The 22,519-nt window shown below is 41.6% G+C and overlaps 1 long non-coding RNA gene across 1 annotated transcript; it reads right to left on the bottom strand.

Annotated features, from left to right (window-relative positions):
• Positions 1 to 14,638: 14,638 nt before the first annotated feature.
• LOC139079082 (uncharacterized) lies at positions 14,639 to 18,395 on the bottom strand. The gene is made up of 2 exons (XR_011532379.1): positions 17,844 to 18,395; positions 14,639 to 16,828 (listed from the first exon to the last, which is right to left on the bottom strand). It is a non-coding gene; the product is annotated as an uncharacterized lncRNA (long non-coding RNA).
• Positions 18,396 to 22,519: the final 4,124 nt, after the last annotated feature.

The raw sequence follows: 22,519 nt of genomic DNA, 5'->3' as shown, positions 1-22,519 counted from the left end.
AGTGCTTAGAGAGGCTGGCTGACTATCTCGAAACTGTACAACCAGAGAAGAAGTCCGGATTCACACCCCGTGTAAGTCTAAACTTCATACTCCTTCCCCAAAATCATGCTTCCTCTCGTATCTCTGGCACCTAGTATAGTATCTAGGATATGGGAGACTCCGGAGGAAACAGTTGACAGATAAGAATAAATTAAAGAGGGGAAAATGCATTGTTTACACTATGCATGAGCTATGCCACCTCTGTAATGCTGGACATCACAAGGCACACAAGGTGTGCGAGAGAGGGCAAGCAGATTGAGAGAGCAGTGATACACAAAATAAAGCCTTACAAATGACAGCGCTCTACACTGCCTAAAGCAATTGTCATAGGCATTGTGGCAGTTGAGTCTCACAAAACACCTGGGAAGTATGAAATAGCAGGAAGTAGATTCTTACTTTTAGTAATAGAAATACAATCTGAGATGTTGCACGATTATAATTCCTAAGTGGTAGGGCTAGGATTCAAAGCCAGGTCATAGGACTTCTTGTCCATTGCTTTTCCCCCTGGGCAGCACTGCCGTCTGTCACCATGGACTCTCCTTATAGGACATAGACCCCTTACCTATAGCTTGCTCAAAGACTCAGAGGCCAGCAGCCTTCCGCTAGCCCCCATGACCACTAAGAGCACACATGCACACACACGCGCGCACACACGCACACACGCACACACACACACACACACACACACGGGCTTCCTTTTGCAATATTTACAATGCCAGGGGATGAAGAAACGAGGATGTGGGGCCTGAGGAAGGGATAGAGAATCTATAAAGGACACAGGAATCAGACTAATGATATTGTCGTCATAGATTTCCTAAACATCCTTGAGAACTTTTCCCAATGCCTTCTATAAACGAACTGTATATGTGTATATATTGCTGGGTGTGACTAATGCCCATGACGTAGGCGAAGTCATAGATCATCCAAAACAGGCATGGTGTCCTTGAAAACTTAAAAGTCAGACCTGGGTGCACATTTAGCTCCCCCGTCCTCTTGTTGTAGGAATGGGCCAATTTCTTTCACTTCATGTGTAAGGGGGAACCACAGAATCATTTCAAGGGTGAAGGTGGTCATCAGTACAACACATCTAACACAGATTCAAGCAAATAATTATTTTTCAACGTATTCAATTCTTATATGAAATGAATATATTTAAACATCCACTCTTTGAAAATGTAGCAACTCCGCTGTATCAGTTCAATAACTAGTAAGTCACAAGCTATGAGTTAATTAGAAGTATTTTGTAAGCTCCTCTAAGCTATAACCTCGTTGAGGATGAGAATGTCTTTCTTATGTAACACTTTCTTCTCAAGGTAAGACAGAATGTCTGGTACATAGTAAGCAGTCAATGAGTAATAGAGAAGGTTGAAAATAAACAATGCATTGGACTGAGTAAAAATATCAAAATACAGGCAACTACAATTTTTACCCATATGTATGCAAAGGAAGCTCTTTGAATGTATATTTAAATGTATATTTGAATGTATATTTAAAAAGAAGCTCTTTGAATGTATATTGTAATTTGAAATTCACCTTCTGCTCCAATTGCAGAACACTTGAAAACAATGTTGCTTTTGCCTAACACCAAAAAATCAAACATAATTTTGTGTAACAAATTTATAATTCCTAAATTATTATGTACTATATCAGATATGAGGTGGGCATTGTTATTTTGCCTATTCAATCTCTCTTTATTCATCATCTGAATGTGTCAGCCCAATTTTCTTTTTGGAGTAACCCCCTTACTCCAGTCTGGGTCCATATCATTCAGGGAAGGCTGATCCCCACTCCTGGCTCCAGGGGTGGGCATGTGACCCATAGACCAATGAGAGTATAACAGCACACTGACCACAATGACTGGCCCAGAGATGAGCACATGACAGGTAGTTCCAGGCTTTGAGTGGTTGGAACAGCATCTCTGCCTCCCAGCTGAGATTGCCAAACTGGTAAAATATACGCCTGAAGATCTGAAAATGCCAGTGGCCATCTTGCTGCCACAAGAATTTTCTTGAAAATGAAGCCAGTGAGAGGAAAGCAGGCCAAGACAAGGAGTGAGGCAGGTTGGTATAGATAATCTGGGTCCAGCCATAGCAGGTAAGGGAGCTAATAAATTCCACGCTTTGTTTTCTTAAGTCAGTTTCAATGGGTTTCTTTCTCAAACAACCCAAAGTATCATGTCTAATATAAATTATCACATCAAAGTCACCAAGAGCTTAAGAAAAATTGATAGGAGTGAAATATAAAATTGGGACAATTCTGTCCATTAATGTATTTTGCCATATAGGATAAGAGCACCATCACTCACTTTTCAAGAACAACTAACATTCATCGAGCACAGTCAATATTTATGAGCACCCACTAAGTGCTGGCACTGGGCAGAGTCCTAACGTGGACAGGCTCTGGGTTAGCAATTGCCTCAAAGAATTGACACAGTGGAAAAATGCCAGTGCCTGAGGACGGATGGGTTTTCCTTCAAAGGGCCTTTAAGTCGGCTCTCCCTTGTGTCTGGCATGAAGTAAGCAAGTGACTCTGAATGTTTTTATTAAAAAGTGAATTAGAGGTCAGAGGTGAATTTCCCTTAATCCTTAATTTCCTGTCTGTGTGCCAAGGGTAGGTAGGGGCCAGGGAAGGGGTAGGCAGCATGATTGTTAAACACCAGATGGGGACCCACGGTGGCTGAGAGAGATGTACCACAGGAGCTGGCCAGCCGGGGCTGGAGGCTGGAGCCGTGGAGAAACCGTTCCACATCCTTGTGGTGGGATGTTTAACATTGTCAAGGACACTGGTTGAAGGAGTGATTAAAAAGGGGGAAAAATTAGGGCTTATTATTTAAGCAGATGAAGTATAAGACTGAGAAACAGATCCTCAGATTTCATTAAACATAGGCAACTGAGGACATAGAAGAAAAATTCCAATATCGCATTCCACTTCGGGGGTTTATTCTATTATTATATGTCTTTGAAACAACCCCCTGCTACTGGGCTCTCCTCTAGGTGCTACATTATCACAAGGAGTCAAGCTGACTTGAGATCGAACAAAGGTTCTGTCACTGGCTATGCTACCCGGTGAATTACAAATTCTCTGAGCCCCTCTTAAAATTAGAATTTCAACCTCTGCCTCTGGGATGGTGTGAGAACTGTGTGATGATGCATGCAAAAGTATCTGATCAAAGTCTTGTGCGTAGTAGGGGCAGGACAGATGTTAGTTTTCCTTCCCTCTCTGCCCTGTTCCACATCACTCAGCAAACATTGAGACACTCTATGGAGAGTGGTGGTGGAATGGAGCAGACACGTGGTTGGGGTCAGACAGCTGGAATTTGCATCTTACATCTGCTATTTACCATCCATGAGACTTTGACAGTTTTCTTCCTTAAAGTTCAGGGGGTTTTTAATCTTTAAAATGACAATAATCACTATTGCCTTGTGTACTTCACAGCATTATTAAAAGGATAAAATGAATGAATAAATTTAAAAATGTTTTGTAAATGAACATGTGCCATATATATGTGTGTGTGTGTGTGTGTGCATACATATATACACATATGTAGTTATATATTTATCGAATTTTATGTGATATAAAAGACAAACTAAAAAGTTTTCGAACATCAAAAGTAGATCTATCTTCATGACATTGGATTCGGCAATGGATTCTCAGATATGACACCAGAAGTAAGAGCACCCCAAGAAACAATAGACAAACTGAACTTTATCAAAATTAAAACCTTTTGTGTATCAAAGCACATTATTAAGAAAGTGAAGACAACCTACAGAATGGGAGAAAATATTTTCAAATCATATACCCGATACGAGTCTAGTGTCCAGAATAGTTAAAGAATTCCCATGACTTAACAACAAAAAGACAAAAAGTCCAATTTAAAAAGGGGCAAAGGACTTGAATAGACACTTCACCAAAAAAGATATACAAACGACCAACAAGCACAGGAAAAGATGCTCAATGTCGTTAGTCATTAGGGAAATGCAAGTTAAAACCACAATGAGGTATCACGTCACACCCACCAGGATGGCTATAAAAAAACCAACAACGATGTAAAACAGCAAGTGTTGGAGCAGATGTGGAGAATTGGAACCCTTGTACATTGTCATTGGGAATGTGAATGATTCTGCTGCTGTGGAAAACAGTTTAGTATGTCCTCAAAAAGTTAAACATAAAGTTACCATATGACCCCTCTTACAGTCTATACCCTCCAAAATTGAAACCAGGTATGCAGTTCCACTCTTAGTTCTTTACCCAAAAGAATCGAAACAGGTACACAAGCAAGTACTACATGTATGCACATGTTCGCAGCAGCATCATTCATCATAACCAAAAGGTGGCGACAGTTCAGATGTCCATCGATGGATGAAAGGATAAACAAATTGTAGTATATACCTGCAAATGGAATATTATTCAGCTGTAAAAAAGGAATGAAGTACTGATAGCTGCTACTACATGAATGAACCTTGACACTATCATACTATGTGAAGAAAGCCAGACACAAAAGGTCATATACTGTCTGATTCTACTCATGTGAAATATCCAGAGTAAATAAAGCCATAAAGAGAGAAGGAAGAGTGGTGGTTGCCAGAGGTCGGGGGAGAAGGGGGACTGGGGAGAAACTGTTGGAGGACTGAGGGGTTTTACTTTGGAGAGATGGAAATGTTTGGGAAGTAGCAAGAGGTGGTGGCTGCCCAGCATAACGAGTGTACTAAATGCCACTGAATTGTTCACTTTAAAAGGATTAATTTTATTGTGTGAATTTCAGCTGAAGAAATTATTTTTTCAATAGATTGACAACTTTAATAATGTTCAAAGAAGATCCATAAAAGAACTGTTCTGTATCTAAATATGTCAGTTTTTAAGGAAAATATAGTCATCATCCCATATTTTTTAATAAACCAATGAGTGCATCAATAAATCAATTAACACATTATCTCAGAAAAAATAGTCTTATTGTAAGGAACACAGAGAAGATTCCAAACAAACTTTCAAGCAACAGAACAGAATCATTGCCAATGATATCACTGTTTTGTGTCAAACCATTACCAAGTGAAACTGAAAAAAACTAAAACTATTCATAAATTTGCCAAGATAGCATGTAATACTATGACATAATGGTCAGTTTTTCCAAAGTATGTTACTTGTTTATTTTATTTTTTGGTGACTCCTGTCCCTGTCTCTTCTGAAGAATGTTTTTTCTTCAAATTAAAACTATCAAAAACTATTCAAAGAACACTAAGAGACAACATTTATCTCAGCTCCGAAGCTCAGTCAGCTGAGAAAATAAAGTTGAAAAAACGTGCAGTTAATTTTGTGATCGCTAAATCACAACGAAGATCATTCTAAGTTTGTTCATAATTTTGAAATGTGTTTATATTGACAGGATATTTTCTGTTATGTATTTTAAAGTTTCAAAGTTTATTTATATGAAAATGTTGCATTGTTGAAAAGAATGTCATTTGATCATTAATAAAATTTGGCCTGTGTGTGTGTATATATCATTCGGGATCTATCCTGTTAGACAAAAACTACTGTAAATGCCAAAAACAGAAGGAATTTAACATAAGGAATTGGTTGCACAGGTGACGAAAGAGTGAGAAGCTACACGGGAGACCGGTGGCACTCCTTGGGTGGCAATGACAGGAAGTTGCTCCCTCCCGTAGACTGGAAGAGCATAGCAAAGTGCCCAAGAGCCAAGGTCACCAGGCTGAAGCTGGGATCATCCTGAACCGGGGGCCGTCTAAAAGACAAGCCCTCAGCTTGAGATACAAGACACACACCTCAGGGAGAAGAAACTCTCTACTCTTCCCTTCTTCCCACCCTCCAATCTCTCACTAGTACATCCCATTGGGGAAACCCAGCCAGCAGCCAGTTGGCTGGTATAGGAGCCCAGGAAACAGAGACTTCAGGGGCCAGCATTTCTGTCACATAAGGGCAAGCAGGGAAGACTGAGGAATGGATGTGAGGGCAAGAAGGTCAAGGACCAACACAGAGGGCAAAATGAATTAGCACACGATGAGTACAACATCACGTGAACTAGAGACAGCCAATCATATACATTTGGTCTCTGTCCTCAAGGATCTTACCATCTACTTTGGGAAACAGGCTGCCTGATGATTAGCTTGTTAGTATATAGTTCACTCCTAAATATAATGAAAATAGCACGGATAATAAATAAGGCACTTTATTCCACAGAAAATAGAAATCACACTTCGCGGGGGTCGGCCTGGTGGCCAGCAGTTAAGTTCGCATGTTCCACTTCAGCGGCCTGGCGTTCGCCGGTTTGGATCCCGGGTGCGGACATGGCACCGCTTGGCATGCCATGCTGTGGCAAGCATCCCAAGTATAAAGTAGAGGAAGATGGGCACAGATGTTAGCTCAGGGCCAGTCTTCCTCAGCAAAAAGAGGAGGATTGACAGCAGATGTTAGCTCAGGGCTAATCTTCCTCAAAAGAAAAAAAAGAAAAAGCACTTCGCATAGAACTGTCATACACATTATTTTCATTTTGAGATTAAGAAATTAAAGCTTGGAGAGTTGCCATGATCCTTGATTTCTCTCTCTCCACCAAAGCCTGTGATTCACATCATCATGGAGTCCTATTATTCTATTTCTCAAGTCCATCCACTTCTTTCCACCCAACGTCCTTTACCCCAAGGCTAAGTAGTCTCACAGCTGGACTACCACTATTGGCTACAAATAATTTCCCTGTATTCACCCCTGCCCCCTTCCAACTTGTTTTTCGCACAGTAGCAGTGACCTCTTAAAAAATACAAATATGATAGTGCTCCTTCTTTAATCAAACCCCTTGAAATTCTTCCTGTCGCTCTGGAATTAAGACTAAATTCCTTGATGGAACCTAAATCACCTTGCAAGTCCTGGCCTCTCCCCGACTTTTCACCCTCAGCTCAGGCCCCTTCTCCCTAAGCTGCAGCCAAGCTCATCTGATCTGCCAGTTTTCCAAAGTGCAACCTTCCTTTTACCCCAAGGGCTTTGCACACGCTCGTCCTTCTGCCTGGAAAACAACCCCTACCTCGTCTGCGGCTTCACCCCGCAGTCCCAGTCCTCACGAGGCAATAAACAGGTTTTTTATTTCTGGAAAAAACGCCTTATTCATTCATTTATTCACTCAACAAATATTGATAATTGCCTCACACAAACAAATTCTCTTCGGGCATGGTAATTCATGTCCCTGCCTCTAACATCTGCCCCGGCCAGGTCTTTCCTCTACAAACTAAATGGCTTATTAATAATAACAATGACAGCAATAATAAAGGCCAAAAAACAAATGATACTATTTATTTAGAATTCTAAAGCTTTTTTGTCAGCCCGGCCCATGAGAAGAATTGAGTCATTGGGTATATTCAAGTTGGCAATAAACATTGTTGGTGATGTGGCTTTTGAAATCCTGAACATGGCAACAAGAAAATCTGAAGCCCTTGGCCCATGTATTATTATAAGCCCTCACCCTAATAATGAGCAGCTTTTTCCTATTTTCTCACTAAGGGATTTCAGGAGGCCTCCCTACTTGGGGCCCCTGTTGGCCTTCATATTGTATCAGCAATGCTAGAATTCTGCAAGAATTACCATTGCAGCAAAGGGAATTCCACTCAGGCAAAAGCCTCCTGATCTTTAGGGCTTTCCTGTGGAAGATGAGTGCCCACACTCCATATTCTAACTCTGTGAGAGGAGAAAGTAGGGGCTGGTGTTCTTCACACTACCGTCTACCCCCAGGGCCACCTCTCTTCTACCGGCAGATGGGCTGGGCGAGTCCCTTCCACCACCAAATGAGAGAGTAGACTATCAAAGAACCAGAAAGCCTCGAGCTGTGCCTACTCACATAGCGCAGAGTCCTGGCTTTGTAGTCAAACAAACCAGAGCTCAACTCCAGTCTGTTACTTACTAGCTGTGTCATCTCCTAGACCTGTGCTGGCCAATATGGTAGCAACTAGCTACGGGGGACTATTTAAATTTAAATTAATTAAGATTCCATAAAATTAAATATTTAGTTTCTTAGTTGCATTAGCTACATTTCAAGTGCCCAATAGTCTAGTGGCAACCATATTGGACAGCACAGATAGAACATTCCCATTATCTAGAAAATTCTACTGGACAAGAATGACCTAGAGAAAGTCACTTCACCTCTCTCTCTCTGAGCGTCCATTTTCCTCACCTGTCGAATGAGATCATCTATGGAAAGAACAGTGCTCGGCACAGAGGGAGCCCTCAATATGCCCTCTCCATTCCATTCCTCGTGCCACATATGTGCTACATGCTGCATGAGGGACGTGCTACACGAGAGCAGGGATCTCGTTTAGTCACTTTTGTATCCCCAGTGCCTTCTAGCACAACATCCAATTCACAGGAGATGCTCAATAAATATTTGTTAAGCTATACTACTTATCCTTTCAAATCAATTTCCCTACCATCGCCTGAATGCACTAGGGATGAAGAAAAGAAGACATTACATGTATATATACACACAGATACAAGGCCCAATATTTATTGAAAGAAGGAAGGAGAAAAGTAAGAAAGCAAAGAAGGAAGAAGGAAGGAAGGGAGGGAGGGAGGAAGGAAGCCTCACTAACAACTATTAACATTTATTCAATGCAAGGTGAAGTACTTTGTTTAAGTTATTTCGTTTAATCCTCAAAAAAGTCCTATGAAATGTCATTTTCATCTCCATTTTACTGGTGAGAGAACTGAGGCTCAGAAATTCAAAGCCAAAATTCAAACCCATATCATTCTGAATTCAAAATTCACGCTCTCAGCTGTTACATACAGCAACCTCCCTGGGAGGAAGGAATGATATCTTCCCTTGTCCATTCCAGTAAATTCTTGTGGTGATAAAGTGAGATAATGCGTGGGAACACTCACTGTAAACTTGAAATATCCACGCAAAGTGGCCAGTATTATTTTGTACTTATCGTTAAGTTCTCCAACTCTCGAGGCGCTGTGCCTGGATTAGAAAACTGGCCAGGCACAAGTTACCTGACCTCTCAATGCCGAAGCTCAAAATCAGAATCATCATAATAGAATTATAATACCATTCATGCCTCATAGGATTATTGTGAGGATTATATAGATTAATGTATTTAAAGTGCTTAGAATGGTTTCTGGCTCATCTTCAGCTCTATATAAGTGTTAGCCATTAATATCACTGTTATTACCACTGCTATTACGTGGTGAAGAAGTAGGAGTGGAAATATCTTACAACTCAAAAATATCCTGAATCGAGGTGAAGAGTCTAATTTCCCCAACTTTTTTTTCTGAGTCAAAGTAAGCAAAAGGGTTCTCCATGATCTTATCTATCATTCAACCAGAACGCCTATGGAGGCAATCCATCTGGAGCAGATCAGCATTTGGAGGTCAAAGTTCGAACCAGTCCCCAGCCTTGGCTGCTATCTGCAGCCACCAGATGTATCAGCCAATGAACCGCCTGGTGCAGCTCAGTCTGTCAGGCGGAGACATTGTAGGGAGAGAGGCTCTTGGTTTTCATGGCCCAGAGAATGGAAACTGAAGGCTGGCGATTGGGCAAACATCTCCTGGGCCATCACAAAGCAAGTTTTAGAAGTTGCTGGACCATATGCAGTCGTGACAAGTAGACAAAATTTCCTCCACCGTGGTCTCCTGGCAGCCCCACAGCCACTCTGTTAGTAGTAAGTAAGACAATGAGAATTAAAGTAAAAGTCCATTGTTCACTCTGATGATGTTTATTACTTATCTGTTTCTATTGTCCCAGAATGACCTAGTGCACCTGGAATTCAGAGAGCTTTCCTCAGAAAGTTAATCGTTTACCCAGACTTCACTTGAAGGGTAGAGGCAGGGGAATTTTATTCAATTTATTACCAAATGTGCGTTTGATGCCAGGATGTTGAATCCAATTCCTGAAAAGTCAAGGGCCTCAAAGATCGGAGAAACTCACACACTTAGAATAATACATCTCAAATGGATGTTCTTTCTTTTTTCCTTTATTTGAATAAGTATAGAGGACAACACCCTGATAAAATACTGAGAACCTGGCATCCTGCTCCAGGCAATTCGTAGAAAATAAGTGATAGGGATTCCCAGAATCCTAAGTCACTGAGAGTCAGCCTCACAAATAGGAGGACCTGAAATCAGAATGGGTCTAAAGAAAGATGCTGGGTGAAAAGTTCTTCTATTCTTGATATAATCCATTGACTATGATTGGCAGTTTGGTTAAAGGTGGATGACAAGGGTAAGAAATTTTTTCAAAAGAACTCCAAGATTTTTCTTAGCATTTGAGGAGATGGTTTTGTTATTTGTAGAGAGACAGTCCAGAAAAAAGAATGTGGGGTAGGGGAGGGGAGAAGGGGAAAAACAAGCTTATAGTGAGCACCTCTATGTGCCAAGCACTGAAGTAGGCACTTTACAGGCATCTTTTCATTTAATCTTCACTGGAATCTATAAGGTAGATATTATCATCCCCATTTTACAGACAAGGAAATTGAGCTTTAGCAAGCTAAGTAACTAAACTAAGATATTACAGTTATTAAATGTTAAGATGAAATTCAAACTTAAGGGTTTTCTTGCCTGAAAGCTTATGATCTTTCTAACACATCCTTATTGACTGCCAGGGCTATTATCACAGAGAATCTTCATAAAACCCTGTGGTGTAAATATTATTGTCCCCACTTTACAAATGAGGAAACTCAGAGAGAGTCAACGATTTGCCAGTAGAACTAAATGGCGTGGGCCCAGGTTCTGGAGGCAGATAAGTCCTAGATTCAAATCCCGGTTTTGTCATGTGTCAAGTACGTGACTTGGGTTATTTAATTCCCTTCAGCAATGTGGGAATAACAATACATGTTTTATGAGGTTGCTGTGAGGATACAAACAGGAAGACATGTGAAGCACCTGCATGGCACGAGTCTCCATAAATGGTAGCTGTTATTTTTGTCATCATCATCCGACTCACATTTCTCTTATGGAATTAAATGAAAATTGTAAATAACATAGCACATTACCCACTACATAGTAAGTATTCAATAAATGAGAGCTATTATCTTACTGTTAGGTATCAAAAATGGCCTTTGCACCCTCGTCTTCTGACTCAAAAACCCACAAGAGAAGCCCCTGTCCCGTCTCGCCTGCAGGATTTCCTCCATAACAAAACCCAGAGTTGCTCCGGTGCAATCTGATCTCTCCTGCCCTTGACTCTGGTAACCACTGGCATTCCACCTCTCTCGACCTCAGTCTTCCCCCAGGCTCAGGGCAGAATAATATCCCTGTCCTTCCTCTGAGGGATGTAAGACGGCTTAAATAATTAACGGTTGTAAGGTGCTTTGAAAAGAGAGCACAAAACACCATAAATCCCAAGAATTAATTCATAGAATCAGTGGTGGGTTTGACAATTATATATGTCATATTTGTTCAGCTGTGAGAATGGTGTAGAACGTCAAAGTTTGCAGTGTGGTCCAAATCTCTCAAGACCAAGGATTTCCTGCAACCCCATACTTCTGAATTCTCTAAGGCTAAGATTGTAAAGCTCCAATCTCTTAGACACAGCCTAAGAAATAGATGCATTTTATTAACTTTAAAAAAAATCTCTCCTCGTCAGATCTAACCTGCACTGCAGTCTGGGCTTTGGAAGGCAAATGGTGGAGTGGAAAGTAACAGGCCTAGGAGTTAGCAAAGCTTCGTTGGAGTTCTAGTTCCATCACTCTACTGGACCACTAATGGGAAAACTGCACTCCTATTTCACCTAGCTGAGTCTTCATTTCCTCCTTAGAGAAAGAAAAAGGCTAATAGTACTAGTAATTCAGGTTGTTTTAATGAACTAAGGAGATAATGCCTACACTTTCATTCACCAGAAGTTTACTGAGTATCTTATTCTGCGCCAGACTTACATTAGGTAATAGCAATCAAAACACAAAATTCCTTGGTCTTAATAGTCAAAAATGACAAACTGATGACTGCAATAGGGTGGGCTAAAGAACTTGCCACTCCAAGTATGGTCCACAGAGCAGTGGCAGCATCGCAGAGATTATTAAAAATGCAGAATCTTGGTCCCACTTCAGACCTACTAAATCAGAATCTGCATTCTCACAGGTTCTGCGGTATTTCTATGCATGTTGAAGACTGAGACACTCTGGGCTCAGGGCAATGGCAAGGTAAGTACGGCTGCTGTGGGGATACCAACCAAAGAAGAGAGAACGCAGCTGTTCTCCAGATGGGTGGGGCAGGTAGGTAGTGAAGAGGCTGCCTGGAGGGATACATGCAAAAGCACAGAGGCACGAACAGCGGGGCACCTTCAAGACACTATAAGGAACTCAATATCTCGGCATTGGGAATGGGACTTTTTTTTTCTATCACTAAAGTCCTGTTGATAGTTGTCTTTATTATTCAAACACGATAACTGCTAAAAATCAGCAAAGATCCTCTCCCAGATGTTTCTTTCAGTACGCCTACGTGTACATACACCTGCATCTGAACATCTGCTTTAACTACAAACGTTTCTGTCATGTAAACGGCAAATGCATTGATCGGTGGGGAATCTCCAACAGTAGCTAGAGGGTCAGATTAAAGCTGTAATTGTGGCCCCTTTCAAATGTGTTTGATGTTGTTGAAAGAAAAAGAGAAACAGAGAGAGAGAGACTAGGAGCTGGGAAGGTGGAAGGAAGGCAGAAAAAGAGCAAACGAAAAGAAAAAAGGAGAGAAAACAGAAGAAAATGGAAGAAAAGAAAAGGCACAATCCTTTTCAGACTAGCTTTTCCTGCATCTTGTGAAAAACAAGTCTGTCAGTCTTGTGTGTTTTTCATGTCTGAGTTTCTGCTCTTTATGGGCACTTTCATCATTTGGATTTAATTCTTTTCACTCTCTTGGTCTTATATTGATATCAATTTTGTTATTTTCTGTACATAGTTTTAGAGATGCTTTACATTAGTTCAGTATGTTTAAACTCATCCAAACTCCTCAGGTCTGGCTCACAAGGCCTTCCTGCTGGGGTGCTCGCCTTCCTGTCCAGCCTCACTCAATACCCCATCCCAACCTACAAATAAGAATATACTCCCTTCCTAGCGGATACCCAGCTCTGTCACATCCAGTCCTTTTGAAATACTCTTTCCTCTGCCCAGAGGCCTTTATCCTCAAGAAAATTCTTTTCTTTAGTAGAAATAGTTACCATGGCTACCATCTACTCAGGACATATTATATGTTCTCAGCAGTTTTTATTCAGTCTATTCTAATTATTGAGAATGCAATTGTATTACCTGCACCTAAGCTCTTGTCTCAAGCTCTGTTTTCTAGAGAACCCAAACTAGGACGTTAAAAATTTGCAAAACACCTTCGTGTTGATTATCTCATTTTAACTTCAAACTCTCCGGGGTTGTGTATATGTCAGTTACATTCAACCCTAATTTTAAGCACTGATCCTTATCAAATGAATATTCATTCGTTCCACAAGTATTCTTTGAGCAGCTACTATATCCCAGGCACTGGTCTGTATCATTTCGTACTCCGTTCTCTGACACTTTTGTAACATACGGGATTTAATCCTTGCCTTTTATATTCTCAGGCTCTTAGATTTGGTTGACCTTTGTAGTCATCTCATCCAGTCTTTGATCCGACACAGAAAGCCCGCCCAGAGCCCTCCTGACCACAATCAGCCTCTGCTCGAACCCTTCCAGTGCAGGAGAAACCAATTCCTGATGAGGATATTCTTCGGAATAGCCTTTACCACATTCAACTAAAATCTTCCTACTGTCTCTACCCCCCACCGCTTCTCGTTCTGCTTTCTGTTCCTTCACAGAGTATCAGCTCTCACTTCCATATCATTTTTACAGAATCATGGCAGAGAAGTATTAAATGAAACTCAACGATCATTTTCTATAATTTCCTCATTTCAGAAGTAAGAGCATTGAAGCAACTTGTCAATGAAAAACTGCACGTTAGTGAAACGCAATTAAAACCACCTCAATTCTAGGCCAAAGCTCCTGCCACAACAGCATGTGGCCTCTCATTCATCCTGATCGATTTAGTCAATACGTTAGCCACTTGTGCACACTTCGTGTGTGTGTTCTTCCTGTTGTTTCCACTAACAACTCTTAGCTTTGACAAGTCTTGTTAAATAAACAAAGATTTATGGCTTTAATATGCCTTATTAAATACTCAGTTCCTTCTAATTAAAGTCATTAAGTTATTAAGTCATTTTGCTAGTTTCTATCAAAATCATGATACTTTTATGGAAGACCAACTTATTATTCATTCAACAAACATATATTCAATACATATCATATGTCAGGCATTGCTAGGTGCTGAAAGTCACAAAGCTAAAGAAGACATGGTGTCTGCTGAGGGAAGCTCACAGCAATCAAGTTGAGAAGATACATACATTAACCTCGGGCCTGGGAGAGAATCCTAGCTCTCCAACTTACTAATTATATAGCACTCGACAAGGTATTTAACATCAGTAGATCTCTATTTCATCATTAGTAAAATGAGGTTATGTAATGTAGTATTAACCTCAGTGTACTCTAATGATGATTAATGGCTCAATAAATTGTAGCCATCTTCATATGGTACATAATAACTTCTTAGTAAGTTAAAACCATTATTATCGTTATTATAATTAATAACAATTCTGTTAATTTAGCAAATGTTTATTGTATTTCCCCTGAGGGGCAATCTAATATATATGGTTGACATGGATATGAGCCATCCAGATGGCATTCAAAGGACTTTCTGACCAGCTGTGGAGGACATGGTGAACAGACAGCCTCCAGCTGCCAGCAGTGTCAGGGTCTGCATTGGCTGGAAGGAGCTGTGATCACACCTTCCCCAGGGCAGTCCATATCTGGAGACCAGGTGAGGTGAGGATAAAGGTCCAGTCAGTCATCTGAGCGCAGGTCAGATCAACTCTAATGAGCAATATCCACTCCAGCACTCTTCAGCAGTTCCGCCCAGTTTGACTTCTCCCTCTGCCCTGTGCTGCTTTCTCACAGGAGTTGATCTCTAGCAAACATCCTGCATCCTGAACACTATCTCCGTGGCTGCCTCCAGAGAACCCAAGCTGCGACAGTACTGCTCAGTAACTAAGAACATGGGCTCTGGAGCCACGCTGCCTACGTCTGAATTCTGGTCTCTGCTCTCTGCGCTCTCTCGAATGAATCACTTCATGGTATGTTGTCTTGGTTTCTTCACCTGTAAAATGGAAATTATATTAATGCCTACCTCACAGAGGTGCTGTGAGGATCAAGTAAGTTGAGTGTTTAGAATAGTACCTGGCATTTTCCCCATTCAGGAAATGCTAGCTGTTATTATCTCCAACATTACCACGTACTAGACACAGCGCCACACCCCGGGAACACAGAGAAAGACCAGGCGTGCTGACCCCTGTCCATGAGGAGTTCTATTAAGCATTATGGTAGATGTCTGTGTCTGAATGAGAAAGACATGCTATGGTTGGAGGGAATTATGTTATATGAGAATCCATGATTGGGAAAAATCCTCCTGAAGCTGGGAAAACTGTGAGGAGAGCTAGACAAACACTACTTGATAAAGAAGGTGACACCCAGATGACTCCACAAAGAATGAGGGAAAGTTTGAAATGAGATTCCAGTCTGGCCATGATATCCAGCCTACCTCAATTCTTCCCCAAACAATGGTAGACACTAACAATAACAAGCATGGCCGTCCTCGCAGTACAGAAAGGATTTTCACTTCCACTCTCTTTCTGTCAGCTTCTTCACTTCCACTTTTGGGTGGCATTGCTTTAAAACCCCAACAATTACCTTAACTGCAAGGTCAGGTGAAGCCCTGCCGCCAAGTTTGCCCCACTAAAAGCAAAACAAGAAAGTGTTAAGTCAGTAGGATTTCTAAGAGCTTTACTCAGGAAATACAAGAGTTATTCTACCTAAACTAATCACAAGGCTATGTGCATCCCGAATACTTCAGTCAGGGGTTTCTCCCAGTCACAGGTTCGAGCAGCAGGGACAGCTAAAAATGAATGAATACAGGATTAGTCCCTCTGAGCTATTTTCTTCTCATAAATTTTATTTATAGCACAAATAAAAAGACAAGGTTTGTTACTTGTGCTTATAACCCATTCAAAGACGGAGCAGGGTGATTTTTACATTTGATTACCATCTCCTTGACTTATGTATTTTAATAAAACCAGCAATGTGTGCATATTCTCCCAATATTCATGGGAGGTCATGGGAACTGTAAATTATATTAAACATAAACTTGCCTAGGATTGACGCTGTTACATAAAAACAAATGACGTATTCAACTTTGTTTCAATGCGCCTCCATTTTAAGAACTGAGCGAGGAAGAAAAGTATGAGGAAGGAAGAAAATGTGTTCATTTTCTCCTCATGACAACTTCCATGAAATAAAGTGTTAACCCCATTTTACAGACCCAGAGACAACACAGTAGGACAGATAAGCAATGGCCAACAAAACCGTGACTGAAACAAAAAAACAAGTGCTCTACTGTGACAGCCATGTTGTATGGGAGAATTCAAACTTTGGAGCCCAAAAGACCCATGTTCAAACTCCAGGTCTGTCACCTATTGTTTGTGTGACCTTGGGCATGTTTTTGAACCTCTTTGTGCCGCAGTCACCTCAGCTATAAAATGTTAAGCAAAGCAACGCCTGCCTCTTAGACTTGTTGTCAGAATTCAATGAGGTGAAGGCTGCAGCGGCTGTCCAATCATTGTTCGTCCTCCTTTTCCACTTCCCCATCATATCGCATTGTTCTCTCACTCTGCCTGTAGGTGAAGGGTTTCTGGGATCGTAACGTCAAATCTCCATCCTTCCTGTTGATTGGATCACTACAGAGAAGAATGGCTCAGTCAGGTTCCCGGTCCAACCAGCCCAGAGTCCTAATTCTGCCTCCCTGGCCAGCCCTTCTGCTAACACCCAGAAACCCTAACTTTCTTCATTACTAACAACTTCCTTTAGAAAGAGATTCCAACCCAGTCTGAATCAAAATCTAGAGTTTCTAGAATCTTGGCAGCAGAGCGACCTTCTTACACATCCAGCACAGAACTTTCCCAAAATGAGTTCTACAGATCACCTGTTCCACCAGATATCAACTAGTGCAATACCAGGAGTAGTATCTCTCTCTTGGAGAGTCCCAGTGCCCATTTTCATATCAACTGGACCAAAAAGACCTGCAATAAAGTCATGTCCTCAGCTTTGTTTTCTCCACCGTTTCCAAGTGCTGACTATGATTTCCTTTTTGCAGAGGACCTAATAACATTTTGTAGAACAATGCTTTACAAAACACAGTTTCAAAGATGTGACCTCAACAGCCACAACTTGGGTACGGAGATGTTTTCTAATCCACAGAGACTCTTGCTAAAACTGTGAGTTGTAGAATGCAGGAGGTGAAAGGGTGTCGACCATTTTCTAGTCCAATCCTTTCATATTACCTATGGGGAGTGTGAGGCTCAGAGACGGAAACTGAGTTTCCCAAAGTCAGCCAGTAAGCTGGAGGCAGATGTGAGACCTGAACCCAATCCCTGAGCCCCATGACAATATTCTCTCTGTAACCACAAGACCTTCTGTTTTCAGGCTAGGCCACAGATTGAAGGAAGAGGGTTGCATTGATTGATTCATTCATTCATTTACAAATCCTCTTGTATGCAAGAAAACACACTAAGTGCTAAAGACAGAAAAGCTCGGGTCCCTCCCTTCCAGGAGTTTGTACTTTAGTGTGAATTAGATAGATAAATAAATAAACAGTGAACACAATGCAGTTCTGTTCTCAGAGAGGTGTGTACAACAAAGTAGGAGAACAGAAAGTTAAGAGAGAGATTCTAGAAAGAAAAAGAGTCGTCTTACCAGGTGATTCCGGTCTGGGGCGGAGGATTGGAGAGGTCATCCTAGACAGAAGACAAGTCTTGTGCCAAGGCATAGAGACGTAGGACGTGGCTAATGTGCCTCACCTGGTAACTGAGCACGGAACAGGAGGTTTATGGTGTTCCCAAAGCTTGGGATCTGCCACTTTCCTTCCTACCCTTCTTTATATGAATTCATTCACTCATTCATTCATTTGACAAAGATTCATTAACATTTATTCTGGGTTCTGAATATGTGGAATACATCAACAGGTCCTTTCCAGCCACACAGTCTCCAAACCTCTACTCATCCCCTCTTCTCACACACATACACGCACACACACACACACTCACTCCATAATTTTCTTGCTCTTGTCTTAATGAGGACAGTAACTGTCCTGAGTATGAGAGAGACTCCATCAATTAAAACTCCCTGTGGCCCGATCAAACTCTCCACTAGCTTTTAGAACTACCTGCCCTCCAGGCTCCGGGCAGTTCCCACAGTTCCTAACTCCCCACAGCTGCCTGCTTGTCCCTGGGCCTCTCCCAAGGGAATAACTGCCTTTCAGAAGGTGGCTTCTTTCCCGCTCCATGAGCGTGAGAGCGTTCAGTCTCCACCCAGAGTGCCCGCTGCTGCATACTGCAGTGTTGCGGTTTCTTTCCAGAATTGCAGAAACGCTTCTTATCCCTAGGCCCAGTTCTTAATGGATCACCTGCCTCTGAGATTTACAGAAATACCATCGACCTTGAGATGAAAGATCTTCACTGTGCTCATAATAATTTCCTTTGAGGAGATGTGGTCAGAAGTATGAGCAAAGCGCTGAGCTTGGTAGTCAGAGAGAATTGAGCTTGACTTTGGAACGAATTATTTTACCTTTCTAAGATTCTACTTATTGTATCAGTAAAATGGAGAGAGTAGGATGTACCCAAAAGGGTCAATGCGAGCATTAAGTATGACAGCTTGGATAAAGCGCCTGATATACAATGGGTGTTTAGTGACGATTCTGGACTTTCTTTGGTTTCAATCACACAGTGTGTGCTTCTTGACAAACTGTGAGGTCTCAAGTCTCCAAAGGCAACCAGGGACAAAATTCTCCAAAAGAGTTTAATAATTAGCTTCTTTGACTATTTCCTTGAACTAGTAACTTATTAATGTACCTGCAAGCTAGATGGTACACTTCTTTGTGGATCAAATTACAAATGCTATTTACCCATGGGGAATTCCACATTTAATTCACCATTTATTAATGAAACCAGAATAGTTACTTTTTGTGGCTATACATTAAAGGTTCCACTTCTTACAAACAGCCATGTGTCCCTGGGCTGGTAACTAAGTTCTTTGACTCTCAATTTTGTCAACATAATAATTACATATGTCATAGAAATATCATGAAGGATAGATGAGATAAATGTATATACAGCACAATTTTTTAATGTGATTTCTCTAGTAATTAAAATAAAAGAAAATTAAAACTCTCCCTGCTTACCATCAGTTAGATAGTGTTGAGGAAAAAAATAAAAACAAATAAAAAGAAAAGAAAAAAACAAGAAAAACAAACACAAAAAGTTAGCTGTAAAATAAAGAAACATTCATTATGAATTTTATTACTCCAACTACTGTAAACTGTGTAGGAATCTGAGCTGCAAAGCCGCCCATTAAACTGTCTGCTCTTTCCTGTTTGAACAAGGCCCCTCTTGGGTCGTGGCTGCCTGAGCCTTCGTGGATCTGCATCCAGGAAGGAAGACGTTTCTACGGTAACCGCTGAGGCCTTCTCTGGAGGTTCCCTGGGAGAGGCCAGGGTCTGGTGCAAGTGACAAACCCCAGGTCCCTTGATAATGTACAGAAAGGTGGCAGCCATGATGTCCAGGCGCGAGCAGAATGAGAGCATTCAGGCGTGAAATCCCTTTCAATTGGTCGTTTGTTTTCCCATGGAGAATTCACTTTGTGCAGCTCTTTTGAGAAAGAGCCGATCTAGGCTCAGTGATGTATAAATAATAAATATTTCAGAAGGAAAGACATTTTTCTGACTTGGGAAGGGGGGTTGTTGGCATCCCGTCATAATTTGGGTCAAACTTTTAGAAGGCTTGAAACTGTAAGAGATCAGAGAGAATAGCCCAATGGTCTCATTTTATAAACTGGGAAACAGATCATGAGAAGGAGGGGGAAGATGGGCCAAAGTCATAGAGTGAGGTGGCTGGTATAAAAACGTATCCAAAGGGGCTGGCCCCGTGGCCGAGTGGTTAAGTTCGCGTCTCCGCTGCAGGCGGCCCAGTGTTTCGTTGGTTCGAATCCTGGGTGCGGACATGGCACTGCTCGTCAGACCACGCTGAGGCAGCATCCCACATGCCACAACCAGAAGGACCCACAACGAAGAATAGACAACTATGTACTGGGGGGCTTTGGGGAGAAAAAGGAAAAAAATAAAAATCTTTAAAAAAAAAAAACATATCCAAAGCTCCTGATGAATAAGGGCTGCGCTGTATACCTGTGACTCTCAGGATAGAGTGCAGTAAGTACTCAGATGGCGAGTTGGACAAGAAGCAGCGAGGGTATGAAACAAGGCAGAGACAGAGCTTGAGCTGAGACTGAAGAATGAGTAAAGTTGTTCTCATTTATTTAGCATTACAATGTGCTAAACACTTTATGTCATTGTCTCATTTAATCTTCACATCAACCCCTTTAGATGGAAACCATTGCTAGCCACTTTTTTTTTTTTTGAGGAAGATTAGCCCTGAGCTAACATCCGCTGCCAATCCTCCTCTTTTTGCTGAGGAAGACCGGCCTGAGCTAACATCTGTGCCCATCTTCCTCTACGTTATATGTGGGACACCTGCCACAGCATGGCTTGATAAGCAGTGTGGATGTCCACACCCGGGATCCGAACCTGAGAACCCTGGGGCTGAAGCGGAACCTGTGAACTTAACCACTACACCAACAGGTAGTCCTGAGTCACTTTTTTTAAGAGGAATAAACAGGCTTAGAGAGGTTAAGTCACCTCCCCACACAGCTACTAGATGGCAGTGTCAGTGTTCCAACCCAGGTTGGTCTAAGTCCTACAGCCATGCTCTCTATTGACCATTGACATGCTACCTTCCATAAATAAATGCAGAGTCTAGTATGTGGGTGAGTTGGGGACAGTGTTCTGGACAGGGAAAAAAACAGCACAAGCAAAGGCACAGAGGTACAAGGTAAGTATGCTGTCTCCATCTGGTACCTACCAACTGTTAGTGGCGCTACCGATCTCCCATGGCCTTGTCTAGGTGTGAGCCAGGCTCAGCATTGCTTCTGAATGCTAAGAACCTGGCCCTGGCTCTAGTGGGACAATCTGAGACTTAGGCAATAATAAATCCTGCACACAGTTGGTGGCCTGGATGCAGCTACCACATCGTCCATGGAACCATGGAAGTTGGAATATTAAAATCCATAATGAACAATTCTCTCTTTACAACTCACTTTTACAGCCTCTGGGTTTCTTGAGGCTCTAATCATTTGGATCTCCCTTCATTCTGGACACTCAGAGTATAAAGAATTTTCATCTCAGCTTGTTCCCTTGGGACATGTTGACCCTTGGTGCTTAGAGCCAAAGTGGTTCCAGTTTAGTAAAAAGTCTTTCATGGAAAATCCAGGTTGAGCTGGATGGAAAAATTGCCTTCCCATGAGGAGGCTACCCCAGTCCATGCCAAACAGTGAAAAATGAAGAAGTTTATCCAGGTGTGAAGGCCAACCTAGCCACATTCAGGTAGCCATTATCCAGGTTGTAATAGCCACGGCTGCGTACTTGCTTTGCAGGCAGCACTTTACATATATAGCATGTTTCCTCCTCTCCACAATCCCTCTCTGCCATTGTACAAGCAAAGAAAGAGTCTCAGAAAGGTTCAGTCACTTGCCTAGCATCATCCAGAGAGCAAATGGCCAAGCCTGGATTTCTACCCAGAACTCTCTGATCCCCAGACCTAAACTCTTTCCACATCACCACCAAAATCATCAAGCCAGTGGTCGGTTGGAATTATCATAATTTTTTTATTGAGGTGATAATAGTTTATAACATTGTGAAATTTCAGTTGTGCATTATTACTTGTCAGTCACCATATAAGTGTGCCCCTTCACCCCTTGTGCTCACCCCCCAACCCCCTTCCTCTGGCAACCACTAAACTGTTCTCTTTGTCCGTAAGTTTGTTTATCTTCCATATATGAGTGGAGTCATTCAGTGTTTGTCTTTCTCTGTCTGGCTTATTTCACTTAATGTAATACCCTCCAGGTCTATCCATGTTGCTGCGAATGGGATGATTTTGTCTTTTTATGGCTGAGTAGTATTCCATTATATATATATACCACATCTTCTTTATCCAATCATCAGTCGAAGGGACTGGGTTGCTTCCACATCTTGGCTATTGTGAATAGTGCTGCAATGAACAGAGGGGTGCACAAGTTTCTTTGTACTGTGGATTTAAAGTTCTTTGGATAAATACCCAGTAGTGGGATAGCTGGGTCATACGGTATTTCTATTTTTTGAGAAATCTCCGTACTGTTTTCCATAATGGCTGCACCAGTTTGCATTCCTACCAGCAGTGTATGAGGGTTCCCTTTTCTCCACATCCTCTCCAACATTTGTTGCTTTTTGGCTTGGTGATTACAGCCATTCTAACAGGTATAAGGTGGTATCTAAATTTAGTTTTGAT

Source organism: Equus przewalskii, chromosome 2, assembly GCF_037783145.1.
Source record: "Equus przewalskii isolate Varuska chromosome 2, EquPr2, whole genome shotgun sequence".
NCBI classification, from domain to species: Eukaryota; Metazoa; Chordata; class Mammalia; order Perissodactyla; family Equidae; genus Equus; species Equus przewalskii.
This window is presented reverse-complemented; position numbering and strand designations above follow the sequence as displayed.